Genomic DNA, 16,553 nt, shown 5'->3' on the forward strand with positions numbered 1-16,553 from the left:
TAAAATGAATGTGAGCAAGATCTTACTATTACAGCGCAATAGCTACTTCTGTTTAATGTATCACAAAGGGGACTAATGCCACTTTAGCAGAGTGCTGAAGATTATTCTGCTGGGAAATACATGTCTGCCCTTTTGCTCTTTACTTGAACACTTTTAATTGAGTATTAAGGTTTTGCACTCATTTAAACCACTAGTTCTTAATCGGTTGCTTCCTATTAGCTCCAGTTAGCACATCTCACCTCGGCTTCATGAAATGTTTCAGGCTTGAGAAAGCCCAGAAAGTATGTCCTGTCTACTGTCAGATGTTCAGTTCATAATTTGATAATAACTGTGATCGAACACCCTCAAGTGCAGAAGTTCTTTAGCCTGGTTTAGTACGATGGTCTTAAAAAGGCAGTCTGTCCAGCCTAAAGAAGTAGGACTGGTCAAAAAAAATAGCTAGATGTGAAGATTTAAAAAACCTAGAAGTAATTACTATAAAGTGCTACATCCAGGTTCTTACATACTACTGATAGAACTACTGAAGCAAAGTAGGAGTTTGTATGTACATTTGCTGTTAAAGCCAAGGGAATTTACACTGCTTTGGTACTTCAACTTTGGGAGCAAAGCAGTAAAAGAAGGCAGAAGAGAGAAGTTTCATATTTGTCTACTTAAAAGCCAGAATGTCTGCATGTCATGTCAGTCATAGCTACAATTAATTTGGGGGGGGTGAGTGGGATGGTTTAAGGAAAAGATCATTGCAAAAGTCAGTCATGCTTAAAATTAAAGAAAATCCTAATTGAGTCTTACACAATTGGAAATGGCCTAAGAACAAAATCATCCATGTGGAAAGTGAAAATAGATTTCCAATATAATTGGATCCTGCATCTTGGAGCCTGAAAGTCTTAGGATTTCTTTTCGGTTTTTTCTATTGAAATTCAGCAAAATGAAGTGGCTCTACTTATTTGAGACTTGCATGCATGTGTATTTGCTACCCAATAGCAATATTAAGGACAGTGTAACCAGCTGCCACGTGACATAGTTCTAGCGGTGATATATGAGTATGAAATTATTTCAGAAGGCCTAAGGTTCCTCTTATCAATATTCTTTGTGGGATCTGATTTTGCTACAGAAATTTAAGAGAATCAGTCACCATCAGTATGGCACAAATGAAGGCCGTGTCATTACCTCTGTACTCTTAGTGGAGGTTCTCAAATTCTGTGAAGTGCGGGATAGACATGCAGTCTTGATGCCTGTTTTTAGTATTTTTTGATGGATCAAAATTTTATTGATACCTTACAGAGTATCAAGCAGTGAAGAAAAAGAAAATGGGGGGAAAAAAAGAAAAAGATGTAAGAATGAAAAAAGGGAGGGAAAAATTGAACAGTTGTAACCCTATTCTCAGGAAGCAACAGATATGGGTTAGTTGATCCTTATGCTGCCATAAGGGGAACAGTGGTCTTGTCATACTAAGGAGGAATCAGTAATGATTGTGGTAGCAATAGCAGAGGGGAAAAAAAGGATGTATTTGCAAAAGATTTTAGATACTCTGAAAATACTTGCCTGTATTAACCACCATGAAAGACTCAAATTGCACTGTTCAGCTGAGATGCAGAGTATTCAAAAAAAGCTTTCTACTCCTACCACATCTTTGAGAAATTAGAAAAAATATGGTTACATGAATTTTAAAAAGGTGCAGGAAATGTAATATAAACTTCTAAATGTCTAGTTAGATTCCGTGGTTTGAGGAAAAAGGTGGAAGTCAAAATATAGGTTGTAGTTTACGTTCTTTGCCACTGGATGGTGCTCATATATCATGTCTCTTGGTGAAATGGCATGCTCAGGAGTTTTGAGACGGGCAGAATAATGTATTTTTATTCTCTATCAAGACAAGACTTATGGATGATCACGGTATTGCTAAAGCTTAGAACTTCATTAATCTGTTCCTTCAGCAGCTTTCATACATATTTAGGTATTTATTTTCAAAACCCTCAAATTTTTAATGCTGTCAGAAGCAAAAACAAGCTGTCAGTATCCCATTGCCAAGTAGTACACTTCTGGGTCTTGAGAGCAGGCAGAAGGTTCTTGAATCAGTATTTTGAAATCAGTATTGTCTAACATGCTTTTTTTATTTTTTAAATATCCTATTACTTGCTAATTTTATTTCTTAAGTTAGCAAAGTAATTAGCTGACAAATTAGTGGAGTAAGAGAATCCTTGACTCAAATATTACTACTAACACTAATATTTATATAAAAACTTCAGTGCTTCTCACTGCCATCATCAGTAAATTCTTAAAGTTGCCAGGTGGTAGATGAAAGGTGTTGGGGGTGTAGCAAGGAACACTGAGAAGGGGCAGCAGCTGAAGGACTAACTAAGTTAAGACACACTAAGTTAAGACACACTAAGCCTGTGACATTGCTTCTGAGGAAAGCAGCTACTGAGATATCTGGTACTGTTTTAAAAGTAGTACAGTACTGTTTTAAAAGTAGTACAGTAAACATGACTTGGGTATCTGTTTAACCCGTTTGGTAGGGATGGTGTAAAGTATTTCTCTGGTGTAAAGTATTAGCTCCGACAGAACCACCATGTCTTCCAGTTATACTGTATTCATCATTACTGACTACTAAATAAATGAAAAATACTAACCAAGACACTCTTGTCTGAAATCAGCATCAATACATGTTATTGGTGATTTTTTTTCCCAACAAAATACACAGAATGGCAGTGGGAACTCCCATGGCATAGTCTTTAAATTAGGGTGTTCAGACAAAGAATATATTCAGTGAAAAAACAGATGTAGACGTTCTCTTTTTATTCAGTCCCATGTCATTTTCTGGTTTTTGATGCCCTCTGTATCTTTCATGTCCAACCCAAACTCAATAGGTGGAAAAAGAATGTGTTTCCCAACACTAGAAGTTCAAAGATGTGAGATACTCTCTTAACTGAAAGAAGCTGAACTGATAAATGAAAAGAAGAATGGTGTGAAAAGGCAAAGGAAATTTCCTTCAAGGCAAGTCTAGTAGATTTTCAGATTTTTGATTCATGCAAAAAGGAAACACATGCAAAGAAAGAGTCAGGTTTGCAATCCGGCAAATAAAGAATTAAGAAACATGTCAAAAGACTGATGAAAGGGGGTGGAACTGAAATGGAACACATTAGAAGAAGAAGGAAAAAGATACTGAGGAAGTAAGACTCACTCAGTGAATGACAAAGTGTAAATTGAATAGGTAGTAGGTGATCAGAAAGATAAAGGGGTATGGGGGAGGAAGAAAAAGGGCTTCAGGAGGAAAACAGATTTTGATGGCTGGGTAAAGTACGGTGTAATCAAGCTTTCGGAAGAAATAGTCTGCAGTAAGATATAGCTGTTAAACAGAGGTATGAATCAAAGGTGGTTGAAGTTTTGTTAGCATAGGGGGAGAAGGAGAGAGGCGGAATGAATCAGGACAGGAGAACACTGGGCTGGGAAGAAAGCCTTGAGCTGTGCCAGAATTAATTTTCCTTCAAGTACTCAAGTGCCTCTGACATATTGAAGAGCTTGATTATTTTTCATAGTGAATTTTGAGGTGTTCTGGGGAAAGATGTTAAGGAAATGCAGCCTTCCAAAATTATTTCATTTTAGCTGTCTGATCTGAAGACAAAATATCAGGGTAAAAAGCAGTGAAATTTTTTCATGTATTTAAGGTTTAAGGAGAATAATAATTACTTAAAAGCACAGAAAACTCAATGTATGAGAATACGAGGTGAAGAAAAATGAGTTTGTGGAGAAAAGCTCTGAATTGGAGACCACTGTGTTACTGTGATTTAACATTTTAGTAAATCTCTTGGGCATTTGCCTACTATCAAGGATATGAATAGTTCCAACCATTATTCACAGATTTGAAATTAGCCAAAATCTCAAAGCACCTAAACGATATGCATTTTACTGCCTGCTCCCTGGAATGGAAACCAGATACCCAGCCTCCCATATGCAATGCATCTGGACAGTGAAGTGTTCCAAAATTATATGCCTATAAATGGGCAACATTTGGTGTGAGACTTGTGACAGAACCCCTTGTTACCAAAAAAAGAAGGAACTGAGGCACTCTGGAGAAACTTCCAAATAGGCAGGTGAGACATCAGTGTCTGTGGGTCTCTACAGAAATTAAATTTTCAGCTCTGTTCAAGTATAAAATACTTTGAATAAAACTGTGTTTTATTACATGCATATTGTATTCAATAAAGCTATCATGAATGTTCTGCACTCCCATAGGCAGCAAAAAAGACAAATTGCTTACCTGACACAAAAAAAATAGTGTCTTTCAAAACTATTGCAAACATTATATGTACACATTCTGTAGCTATATGTATATGTATATGTATAGCAAAAATTCACCTTACTTTCTGAGAGAAGAGCAAAAAGGGGGTGGAACAGTTGGCACCTAAGTATCTGTCTTAACTCCTCAAGAAGGTTGATTTTCAAATAGTGTAATATTGCTCCATAAAGAATCTTTAAAGCAGCAAACGGCTAAAAGTAAGGTCACTAGATAGAGAAAGAGGTTTTGAATTAGGTAAATAAGAGGGTTCTTTAGACACATTTTGAAATTTCATAAGAGACACTAAAAGTTTCTCCAGAATTCTGGTCCTTTAAGGTCAGCTTAAAAAGGCCTCCATAGACCCCAAAGATGACACAATGCAAGGTCAGCTTCTCATACATCTTAATTCACACATTGTTATAAGCTTCTTTTTGATTTTGATTCCTCTCTGCTGCCCCAGGATTTCTCAGATGGTTCCCATTTTCACCACAAGCTGCACAAACAGCTGTGCTGGCACAATGGATGTGGTGGTGTGGAGACAGCAAGGAAGGGCTGAGAGTAGAAATTGCTTAAACCTGCACTGCCACCAATGAAAGAAACACGGAATTTTGCTTTCAGCTTTGGAAATATTCTGTACTCTCTATGAAAGCTCTCTATGTTATGAACAAATAAAAAACTGCAAAAGTATCCAGTCTCTTAAGAGTTTTACATAATTTACAGTTGTCAGGTAGCTGAAAATTAGACAACACATGGAGTACAGATATATGGCCATATAGCCATATAAAAAACACTGGTGTCACTCAATCATGACTTTATAACAATCATTAAAAACCAATAGAACAAACCGAATCAGAATTCTTAAGCTTCTTTACACAGCCTTTTTCTTCTGTTTTCAGGGATGACATTTTTTATCCTTCTATATATATCTTTTACCCTTTACAGAATCAGCAATTTTCAGGACTCAACAGTTCGTTGAAGTATCTGGAGTTTGCAGAAGCAGCCTAACAGTGTTTGTCACACGCACAAAAGAAATCACAGCTGTATTATCTACATTTGTTTTCTTAATTGCCTTTTCAGTTTGAATGCAGAGAAGCTGGGCCTGTACTGCTGTGCTGGACAGAAAATGCTTGTGCCAGTAGTGCACAGCTCAAAAGGAGTCTGGTCTAGATCACAATCTGACTGTGAACACATCCTGCATCTCTGTACTGTCTGTGTAAAGGACTCAGGGATCTAACTCTCATTCTCTGCAAAACTTCAAACCATTCTTTGCTGAAGCACCTGTTGTGGGATGTGCTGAACAAGCAGCTGAACAAATCTAGCAGTTTGGTGAAGGGGAAGTGGAGGAAGAGATTTTTTTAATCTTCCTACTCTCGCTCCTGCCCACTTTCATATTCATCAGACCTTCACAGACAGATCTATTTCATTAGCCCAGCAAAGTGCTTCACCTGTTATTCCAATTATTTTTTTCTTAAGTTGTGAATCAAACTGATTCATCACAGGACTAAATGAGTGCAAGCATAGATGCAGGAGGGAGGAGGTGCTATACAGTCAGGAAAGGAATAGACTGTTGGAGTGCGATAGGGAAGGGATATCTCTAGTTTATTAGTAATGAAATTATTATATCTGCTCAGTCATGTAGCATTAAACCAAGACAGAGATAGATGTATGACTGGATAATCTAAATTTTGATCTAGAAGGAGCAGTTCTTAAATCCCCTATATCAGTAAAAAGCCTATCTTATGTATATATGAACTTTCACAATATGTATTGAATTCATAAAGCACATTCTTATTAAAGCACATTAATAATCTCTGGAAAAAGTTGTGAGGGAAATGTTAGTGCCTAATCCTTTCTTCAAAGTGAATGTAATAATTTGCCTCCCTTTTAGTTTTTAACTCTGCTTGCTTGCTGCTGCTGAACTGACTCAGGAAGTCTTGAAGTGTGATTGAGTATGCTGTTGACCTTTATCATCACAGTCATAATATTGAATAGCTAATTTTATTTAACAGCATATCGTTACTTAGCCATTTCTTTAAAGACTGCAAATGTGTCCAATGTCAGGTCTGAGATTTGACTCCTAGCACATTTACAGACATATTTAAAGTTTCGAGTGCAGCCCAGGCAAAAAACTTCAGAAATTCAGCATGTGGTGTAACAGAGTTTAAGGCTGTGCCTAGAAATGAGGAAAATTTGGTTTTGCTTCAGTCAAGGTACTAACAGACAGTAGTATAGAAAACATACTTGGTAGGGGATACCTACTGTTCCCTCAAGACAGTTTTACTGAGAAAGGACAAATGAATACTCATCTTTAGTGAGACCTAGATATAATTCTTTATGCAAATAGAACAAGAGCTGAGTCTCAGAGATCTTGAATTGTCTTACAATTGCCCTTTTGGGCAGAAGCAACTTGTGGGGTAGCATCACTGCTGCCCCAGTCTGTATCTCCCTAACCCCAGAAGATTTATGACAATTGTTGAAATGGAGAGAAAATGCAACAGCAACAAAATGAGACACTGATGCTCAGTTATATTCCTCTTCACTTTCCTTTCTTAAGAAAAAATACACAAGTAAACCCTTTCAAAACTGACAAAATAATGCCTCTCTTCATCTTTTTTTTTTTGTTTATATGATGCTGAAGAGGTGAGTCAGGTGGTGTGTCATAAACCAAAGGGATTAACCCCTCACTTTGACTTCAGGTTTTAAGAGTTTTAAGGGTTTTATGATATTTCATGCTCTGTATGAGGAAAGTCATGCTACAATGAGGAAAGTCTTGAACGTGGGACAGAAGATTTAAGCTTTAAACTTCTGTTTACTTTAACGGGTGCCACACAGCTTAATCCTTTGAAGACATGTCCCTAAGCAACCGTTAGAAATGAAGACTTTGATTTTTGAATCTTTTATGTACTACATATCCTGACTCACATGTCACATAATTGTGCCAAACTGTGCAGTGTGGGCAGTATCTGTTTGATTTTCAGTCATTTGGCTCCTAATTTATGTTTGACAGTCTAGCCTTGAACTAATATGCCTGCATCATCACCAGCATTAGAAAGAATTCATCTCTGATGGCAAGTGCTTCCTTTCCACATGGAGGAGACAGTTCTACTCATTGGTAGGTGCTATAAAAAATAATTATATGAGCTGCAAAAAAATCTTTTCCCCCCAGACAATATCTTTCATGGGAGGGAAGAGTATGCTTGTAGGTGGTTCTATACATTATATTTCCCGACATTTAACTTTTCACCTCTATCTTTTCATTAAAAAAAAAAAAAAAAAAAAAAAAAAGAATAAAAAGAGGTTTGGGAGCTGATTCCACTGAGGTAACTTTGTTACCAAAGCGGAGAGATTGTCATCTTTGTAACGAGTAATGCTTGGTAACATTGTAAAAACCTCCAAATCAGTGAGTGGGAGGATTCTTCTTGTGCAGATAGAACCAAGCGCAGTTTCCCGGGGATACACCTTCTTCCCAGCCAGTATGCTACCCCTGGAAAGGGGCAGGTACCAACCTACAGGAGGCAGGACACTGTCCACAGTTGGGAATGGGTTGGGTGGTTATTGCTTCTAGAAACAACAGGCAGTGCACAGGGTGTGCACAACCTACATAGGACTTTCCTCTTTGCTGGTGTTATGACAACACTGACTCTTCAACAGTTTAAGCCTATGAGAATGTGAGAATAATTTCGATAATTTTAGCCCCTTCCCAGAACTGTGAGACGCACGATGCATGCTTTCTATTTTTCTTTTTTCTTATTTTTTAGTTTAAATCTGTACTTGCATAAAGCTTCCATGAAATAGGATGTCTGATCTCCATTGTGCAAGGAGGAAAAAGACTGGAAAGGACACAAATGAAGTTTGTGACAGATTTAGAAACAAAAAACATATCTTGCTTACTGGAAAGGAAGGAAGCTAACACTCTTCTTATGAAGATGAAGAAAGAAATGTGTCCTTACTTCCAAATGTGTTTTGTGGGATTAGGAGACATTGGATACTGATACAATTTCACATGCCTAGTGCAGAGGTGACTAGCCCTATAACCCTTGGGAAGTGTGTTTACCATAGGTTTTCTTTTTTATAGCTCTTTTTGAACTAACAGGAGGAGCAGGCAGTTTAATTGACGGGTTTAGCTATCTTTTTCCCTATTATTTTTTTAAGGTGGAAAAAAGTTTATTGGGGATTTTTGCTTTAAAAGTAGAAAATTCAAGTGCACTGATGATGTGCAGTTACATACAGCACGTGAGTGTGCTTTGGGAGAATGAGACTGTGTGGCAGCAGATGCTGTATGGACAAGGCACATGTGGAGCTGTGACACAGCGTGCACAAATGTCCAAACAGCTGAGCACCAAGAGTGTCAGGACAGGTATACAAGGTAAGCTTGAAGCCTGTTCTGCTATGCAACTAGTATCTAAAATGATTTCTTTATAGAGCTAACAGGAGAGAATTGCTTTAGGTCCAAGTACAGAGTTATGCATCAGGGAATACCAGTTCTAAACCTAACTTTGACAGAGATTTCGTGTGTGATTTCATTTAATTCATCTCTCTTCTACCTGCCATTTTCTGCATAAACTCTGAATATGTTGCCACCCTTATCTTAATATTCCCATAACAATAAATTTTTCACTGTTACATTGAAGACAGTCAAAATAGGAGAGTGAGAATTCTTTTACTAGTTAATAAAAGTTTTCTATTTTTATATTGAGTTTCTTTTTTAAGAAGGCATAAGGAATTCTAGCTGCACTCTAGCAAAGGAAAGTTATATTGGATTAGCAGTGATAAAGTCCTAGGTCTCTTGCAGTCAGTATTAGACACCAGCAGTAGAGAACCCCTTGACTTTACACCAGAAACAATCAGCACCATGTAACTTAGCCAGAGCATAGATTTTTCATAGCTTGGGATCTCAGGTATGGCTGAGGTTGCTTGTATCTTAAGCCACATATACTAGGGCCACTTGGAGACATAAATATATGCTCATACTTTCTCTGAAGGAAGATGGCTTTGCACTTTCAGGGGTTCATAAGTAATTTCACTTTCCTTTTTAGTTAGGCTGTGACTGGTCAGGACAGAAATTGTCTTTGTAAAGGCAAGAGTCATTGATCTACTGATTCAATTTTCTACCAGTATATCACTACACTGGGACTGAAATATATGGACAGTATTTCAGTACCAGCGGGAATCTGATTATTGTAATAGCAATAACAATTACCTGATCTGCAGGATAAAAAAAATTATGCTCCTCCCAAGGCAGAATGAGATTCAGGTTAATTTTTAGCCTTTCAGTCAAAAGTTTGCTCACAAATTCAAAGTGAAATAGTAAAATACCATCTGAGATTAACAGATTTGTAAACAAATGTAGATTTTAATTTCTTGTGAGTCCTTCACTGTACATTGTTAAAACGCTTTGGGTCAAAACATTTGCTGATAAGAGCATGGATTCCAATCTGTGCAACGTATCTGGAGAAACGCTGCACATGTCTTGTGAAATAGATTAATGAAGACAGAAATATGGATTGGTACTGAGATATTGGTCAATCCTCATGAAAACCATTCTTCTCAATGACAGAAATGCCTGAGAGTTTTCTGTCACACTCTATTATGTTTCCTCCATTATGGCAGTTTAGAGCACTATATTCTGGGCAGAATATCTACCCATTTCATTTTCAAGTGTAATCATAAGTGTGCATCCAGCCCATTCAACACAGTGTTGTGCATAATATTTCAGCTTTATGGATACAAGCTTGAGGTAATCAATTATGAAGGGGGTTAGAGAGCATGACACCTAATGCTGCCCCCACACAGAATGGAACTTGAAAAAGCATCCAGCAGGGACCTGAGCTGGAGCTCTTCTCAAGAAGTTTAACGCTGTAGTTTGGCACTCTTAGTTCAGGCTTGATTCAGTCACACCACATGCAGAGGAATGCAGGCTGCAGGCAAGGCATTTTTTTTTAATCCTGAGAACTGCAGGATAAAAATAATGGTTTATGTGCAGTTTCAAGGAGGGTTTGGGATTTTGTAATCATTTTGCAAAGTTGACAAGCTGAAGTTGATAGGTCCTTAGAAATTCTTTGTGGGAGAAAGATGCTTATTTGGTACTGAAATTTTCTTGAAAATACCACATTTTCCCCAGTTATTTCTGGTAAAAAAAATAAAAATCAAAGAAATAGGGTGAGATCAGCACACATTGAAACCTTTTATTAATGCCTGATTTTATTTGTAATGGGAGGATATATTTAGCTTTTTCAGAAAAAAACTCTACCATGTTTAGCTGCTTTGGTGGCTTTTGCATTAAGTGGAATAACTCGGTAGTTGATGTACATGCAGCTCTTCCTAGAAATCCGGGCCATATGAGACCTGGATTTCTTATTAGGACTATTGTGTAATGGGGATCTGTGAGTACTCAGCTCACAAAATCAAAGCAGTTGTTTTCTCCACAGTTTTGAGGCTAATAATCGTATTTAGATGCTGGCAGGTTATATAGTCATAAAAATGAGGTTATTTTTGGCAGCAGGGATGTTCTGATGCTCATGGGAACGAGGTGTTTTGTTGATAGTTTTCCTCAACCCACTGCAGAAACTGGTAGTGATGAATAGGTTATCCACTTGGAGACACTTGCCAGAGCCGTGGATTTCATGAGGCTAAGTTTCATTTCAAAGAAATTTTTCACTGTCCTTGTAAAATGTGTTTGTTCTTCAGCATGATTTCATTCTAACTGATAGGCTTGGACTTCAAATAAAAGTATCAGTGTATTAGTAATATCACTGCAGATAACTTGTCAAGTGACCACCCACACAAAGTAAGAGGAGTCAGAAGTCTTGGCTCACATCCTTCATGAACCACAGAAGATATTGTAGGTTGTCATTTCTGCTGCCTGTGCATTTTCATAGTTTCTTTGAATCAGACTTCTGAGCTTTGGAAACATACAACTCATGAACACAAAAACACACAGTTCAGCATGGCCATGTAGCTGCTGAAAATGTACAGTACTGCCAGCCAAATAAGTGGAAAAAAATACATGTAGTGCTTTAGTGTTTCGTTCTGTCTAGTAACAAGGGACTACGGAAACCCCTAAAAATGCAGAAAAAGCCAGTTATCAATAGACCTTAAATTTCTTTTCTCTATATACTGAAAATAAATTTAATTTTAAAATATGATGTGGGACATATTTCTAAAGGTAAAAACACTCCTGCCGTGAGAACTTTGCACCTATTTGTTTCTATCCACAAGTATGAGCCAGGAAGAAATTTCATTATCTCTGCTACTGAAAAGAAATACCCACTTACCATGTAGTCATATTTTACTATGAGCAAAGATCAATTTTCCCAAATCAACTGCATGATCCATTTCACAGCTTTTCTAGGGAAATAGCTTTTTGCTTTTGTGGATAGAGATGAAGTATTTGATATAAAAATGGTCTGGTTTTGTACTTGGAAAGTACTCTTTATCCTCATGTAAAACAGGAACCAAGTAATAGACAACCTGAAGGAAACCAATTGAATGCACCATAATTTCATAAAACCACACAATGAGAACCCTGGTGTATCTTCTAAAATTTCATGAATAGGGATATAACTTCTTTGAGGGACTAACACAAAATCAACACCCAGCAATCTGTGTAATCGCATCTGTATGAGATTTCTAATTTTTTTTGAAGGGTAAAAGATAGTGGAAATCAGCTGATATATAATATGAAGACTAAAAGATTCCATGATACAGGATTACACTTGGTGAATATGCTTTACAGGGTAAACATTGTTTAGAAGCAGGATATAATACTGGAATACGTCAGTGGCTGCCACTCCACCTATTGCACAAAGAAAATCAGCTCCACGTGTTAAAATTCCTATATTCTAAGGGGTGCAAGGATGGGGGTTTAGTGCCAGGTGAGTTAAGAGTTAGTTAGTTAGTTAGTTAGTTAACTGGTGGGCCCCACAAGAAGAGAAAGAATCAAAGGATACTTATAATAAAATTTTTCCAAACTCTGCCTTTACTTGAATCTACATTGCTGCGGTTTAACACAATGCCTGTTCCCTGCAGTCAAGGAGAAAATGAAAAAAAGGTTAAGGTTGCTGCACCCATGCATCTTAGTTTAGTACAGCAAGACATCCTGATCAGTATCTAGCTCTGCCTCTTCTTAAGAGATCATCCAAAATCTATTTAGTAAAGGCTCTAAGAACATTTGAGCTGTCATCCTCAATTCTTAGAAAGAAGAACTACTCCAGGAAAACTCTGTTCCAGTGTGGAGGTGAAAAATGAGCTGCCTGTGAATGCCATCCAGAAAAGGAGAGAACACAGCTGTCTAGACCAGGTAGGCTGCTAATGCCAGCGGGAAGAATCAAAGCAGAACGGAAAATAGACTTCATACCAAATAACTTCTGCTATACGTGACTCCCAAATCTGAACAGCCCTCATATGAACTGGGAAAAAACCTAATTTCTATTTGTCAGATGAGGAAGTGCATAGCAGGAGGTCAAGCTTCAGACATTGTTTTTCCACAAGACACACTGTCCTTAAAAGAAAAGGGAACCCTACTGATCAATTTGGTCTGCCCTCTGACAGACTAGCGGTGTGCAACTCTTTTGTGCACAGGTGCTATGTGAAAAGTTTGGCCTTCCTTTGGCAGCTTTCCTTGCTATTCCTACTGTGTGAAAGCTATCTTGGAGGGATGTAGGATAAAGCTGTTGGCAATAAAGTCTGTATTTAAATTGAAGCATAGCAAGAACCACATGGTAAAGTACAGAACAATGGCAAATCAATCATATATCACTGCTGTTTTCTGGAGCAAAGCATTATTGTTAATATAATAAAAGCATATGGTTACTCTGATAGAATACACAGACTGGAAAGCAAAAAAGCCATTTGTGTGGTGTCAGCCATAACAGTCTTTTACAGTTATTTGCTCAATTGTAAGTTTGCTCCAGGTTTAGTGGTAGGCACCTTATTTTTGCTGGTTTCTCCTCTGCTGTCAGCAACGGCGTAAGAGTCAGCTTCTTGTTGTTGAAAAGTTCAGGGAGGAATGCTATGCTAATTGTTCCAAGCCAGATAAATTTATGAGAAATTTCTTCTTCTCCAAAAAACAGTGAAAGTTTCGGCTTGAATGGAGGTATATAGCTATAGTCATAACGAATGATCTGCGACTATATTTGCAATATGGTTTGTGAGAAGCATCTGGCTTCACCCTAGTCTAGAGCTGTTTCTCCAGAAAATATCCCTTGAATTATGAACCCTGAAAACATCAAAACTCTGGATGTGATGAAATGCTAGTGATCCTACTTTTAAACTAGGTTTCTTTAGGGGTAAGTATACAGGAAGCTGAGCATCCTGCACCATGTTTCTTTTTGCTTTCCTTGTCATTTGTACCCATTGACTAAAATGTTATCATTCAGACATGAAATGTACATAATTAAATGCAAATACCACAGTAAAAGAGAAACTTTGTCCTATTGAATTGTTGATTTTCTCCAAAATCTTTCCAGTTTATCTTACAAGATAAAACCTATAGTAAGATGCATTAAAATGAAATCACTAGTCATTCATTGAATACACTTTTTGTTTTTTGGATGCAGACCATTGTGTTTATAAAACAAGTCTGTGTTTGCCTTTTTCACCTCTAAAAGCACTTCACTAAATTTGTGCCTAAGTTTCCTCATTGTTCTTGGCAATTACTTTTCCAATCTATCATTTACATTTAATATCCCTCTTAAGAATTAACACAGATTTCAAGTCTATCAGGTATCATTGTATCTTGACCTGCTTGTAGAAGCTTTAGACTTTAAACTGGCAAGTGATGTATCCACCTTGAAACTTCTGAGCTGGAGACCTTTTAGAAAAATTATCTAGCCTTTATTTAAAGACTGCAGATGATATAAAATTCAATGCTCCATTAGAAAAGCTATTTCAATGGCTAGCTACTCTGTGTTAAAAAGGAATGCCTCAATATTAGTCTGAATTTGTCTTATATAAGCCTCCAGCCACTGCATACTGTGAAATATCTTCCTGTTAAATATGTCTGTACTTTAAGAAGTTTATTCCACACTTACCTACAGAAAGTAATGCAATCACCTTATTTTTCTCTTGAATAAACTCCAGATGCAGACATCATCATCAAAAAAATCATTTCGCAAGTGCCATGCAGAGAAAGGCAGTAGGAAATCACAGTACCTACACTTGCACCTCCCAATCCTTATGCTCTGCTTACACATAAGAAATTTACCATAACACTCCCAAAAATCGCACTTACCAGAAAGCGTTTTCAACCTATTCTCCTTCAGCTGGTTGTCTCAGTACCTTTTTCTTAGTCACTGCTTTTTAAAAGTTGCCCTCCAGTTTGTGTAGCTTATTGACTTTATTTTTAACTGCACAGACTTTGCAGAGAACATAGATATTGATAAGAAACTTTTCATTGTTCCATACTGTAGTGGGTTGACCTTGGCTGGCTGTCACCCAGCCCAGTGGTGCCCACCCAGCCACTTTGTCTCTTCTCCTGCTCCGAAGGACAAGGGAACAATAGAAGCTGAAAAGCTCATGGGCTGAGTGAGGAAGATCTCTCACCAATTACTGTCACCCTGGCAAAAGAGATTAAAACTAAGGAAGAATAATTTAATTTCTAGTTAAAAACAGAGTAGGATAGTGAGAAACAAAACCAAAACTAAATACATCTCACCACTCCCACTTCTTTCCAGGCTCAGATTCTCCTGACTCCTGTACCTCTGCGCCCTGCACCCTTAAGTGGGGGAGGGGGATGGGGAAGGGGTTTGCTTCAGGTGTGCTGATCCTTCCTCCTCATGCTCTTCCCCTGCTCCATTGTAGGGTCTCTCCCATGGGATAAAATCCTTCATAAACTTCTTCAACAAGGGTCTTTCCCATGGGTTGTAACTCTTCCAGAGCTGCTCCAGTGTGGGTTCCCTACAGACTGCAGCTTCCTTCAGTTTTTATCTATTCTGCCTACACTTGGACCATCTGCCCCCCAGACATTCCCCCCTCACCTCTGTGAAACACATATTTAAAAATTATCATTAAAATATACATTCATCACACAGTCTAGAAAAACTTCACATACATTGATTAAGAGAATTGTCCACCAAAGTTGAACTGATATCATGACTGCACTGACATCGGTGGACAACACATGCACACCACACCCTTTGCCCCTACACCACATTGCAACTACAAAACATTCCTCACAAGTATACCATTTTCTGGTAATATTCAGATCAAGATTTTTCCATTACCTCTCTTGGTTACTGTCCTTTTCTCAAATTCCTCCAGAGCCTGTGTGTGGCACCAGAAAAGACCCTGTTGGGTTAAGCTGGTCTGATCACACAGCAGCCACCCCAGCAGCTCCCCTGCTGCCACACCCTGCCAAATAAATTGAATATAAATACCCTGTCTCTTTGTGTGTCATCTACAAATTTAATGAAGAACAATTTCATGTTTTCTTTCAGTAAACATACTAGAAATCATTAACCACACACATATTAACTAGATTCCTTTGTATTCTTCATTCTCATTCTTTAAATGTCCTCTCAGCTTAAAGACAAATGTATATTGTATTCATGTCTGCTCTTTTTCCATAGGTAACTAATAACTGTATTTACAACTTCCAAATCATGCATCAGTTTTGTGACAAGGAGCAGCTAATCATCTTTCTGAAACTTCAATACCTCTTGTCTTAAAACTTTGATAGTGTTCCTTCAGACAGTTTTCGTACAACAAAATAACGTTTGATACAGATGATTTAACTTACTGTGGATAACAAAGAACAGTATTGAAATTTGTTCTAAAGTGTAGCCACATAGTCTAACTGGGGAACTCATTAATTATTTGAAACTGTGAAAACCTCCTCTCTGTCACAGTAAGAATGGACAAAACAGCAAAGAAAGTTTTCTTACTTTTTTTCCCCCTCCCCTCCTCTCCTTAGGAAAAGTTCATTTTCACAAAGCTTTTTCAGAAACTCTGCTTGAGGCAGAGGAGGCTGCATAATGTCCATAGTAACCACTCCCTTCTTTTTCAATGAAGGGTTTTAGCAACACAGAATCCTTGTCTGAATGGGTCAAAACCCAGCAGTCGTGGGTTGAAATAATAGGAGTACGGCAGAAAGAAACCAAGAAAAATTTTAATGATCCTGACACCTAAGTTCATATTTTATGAAATATAGTTTGTAGGATTTTGTCCAGGAACCTAGTGTAGCCAAAGGCTACACTAACAGATGTCCATCCTTCCTTTCCCTCATTGTAAGCATCATCTTCTCTTAGCCTGTTACTGTGTCAATGCTCTTATTGCTGTGACA

Source organism: Corvus kubaryi, unplaced genomic scaffold (genome assembly GCF_017639235.1).
Source record: "Corvus kubaryi isolate FWS band 111438036 unplaced genomic scaffold, C.kubaryi_AGA036_p1.0 137, whole genome shotgun sequence".
NCBI lineage: Eukaryota > Metazoa > Chordata > Aves > Passeriformes > Corvidae > Corvus > Corvus kubaryi.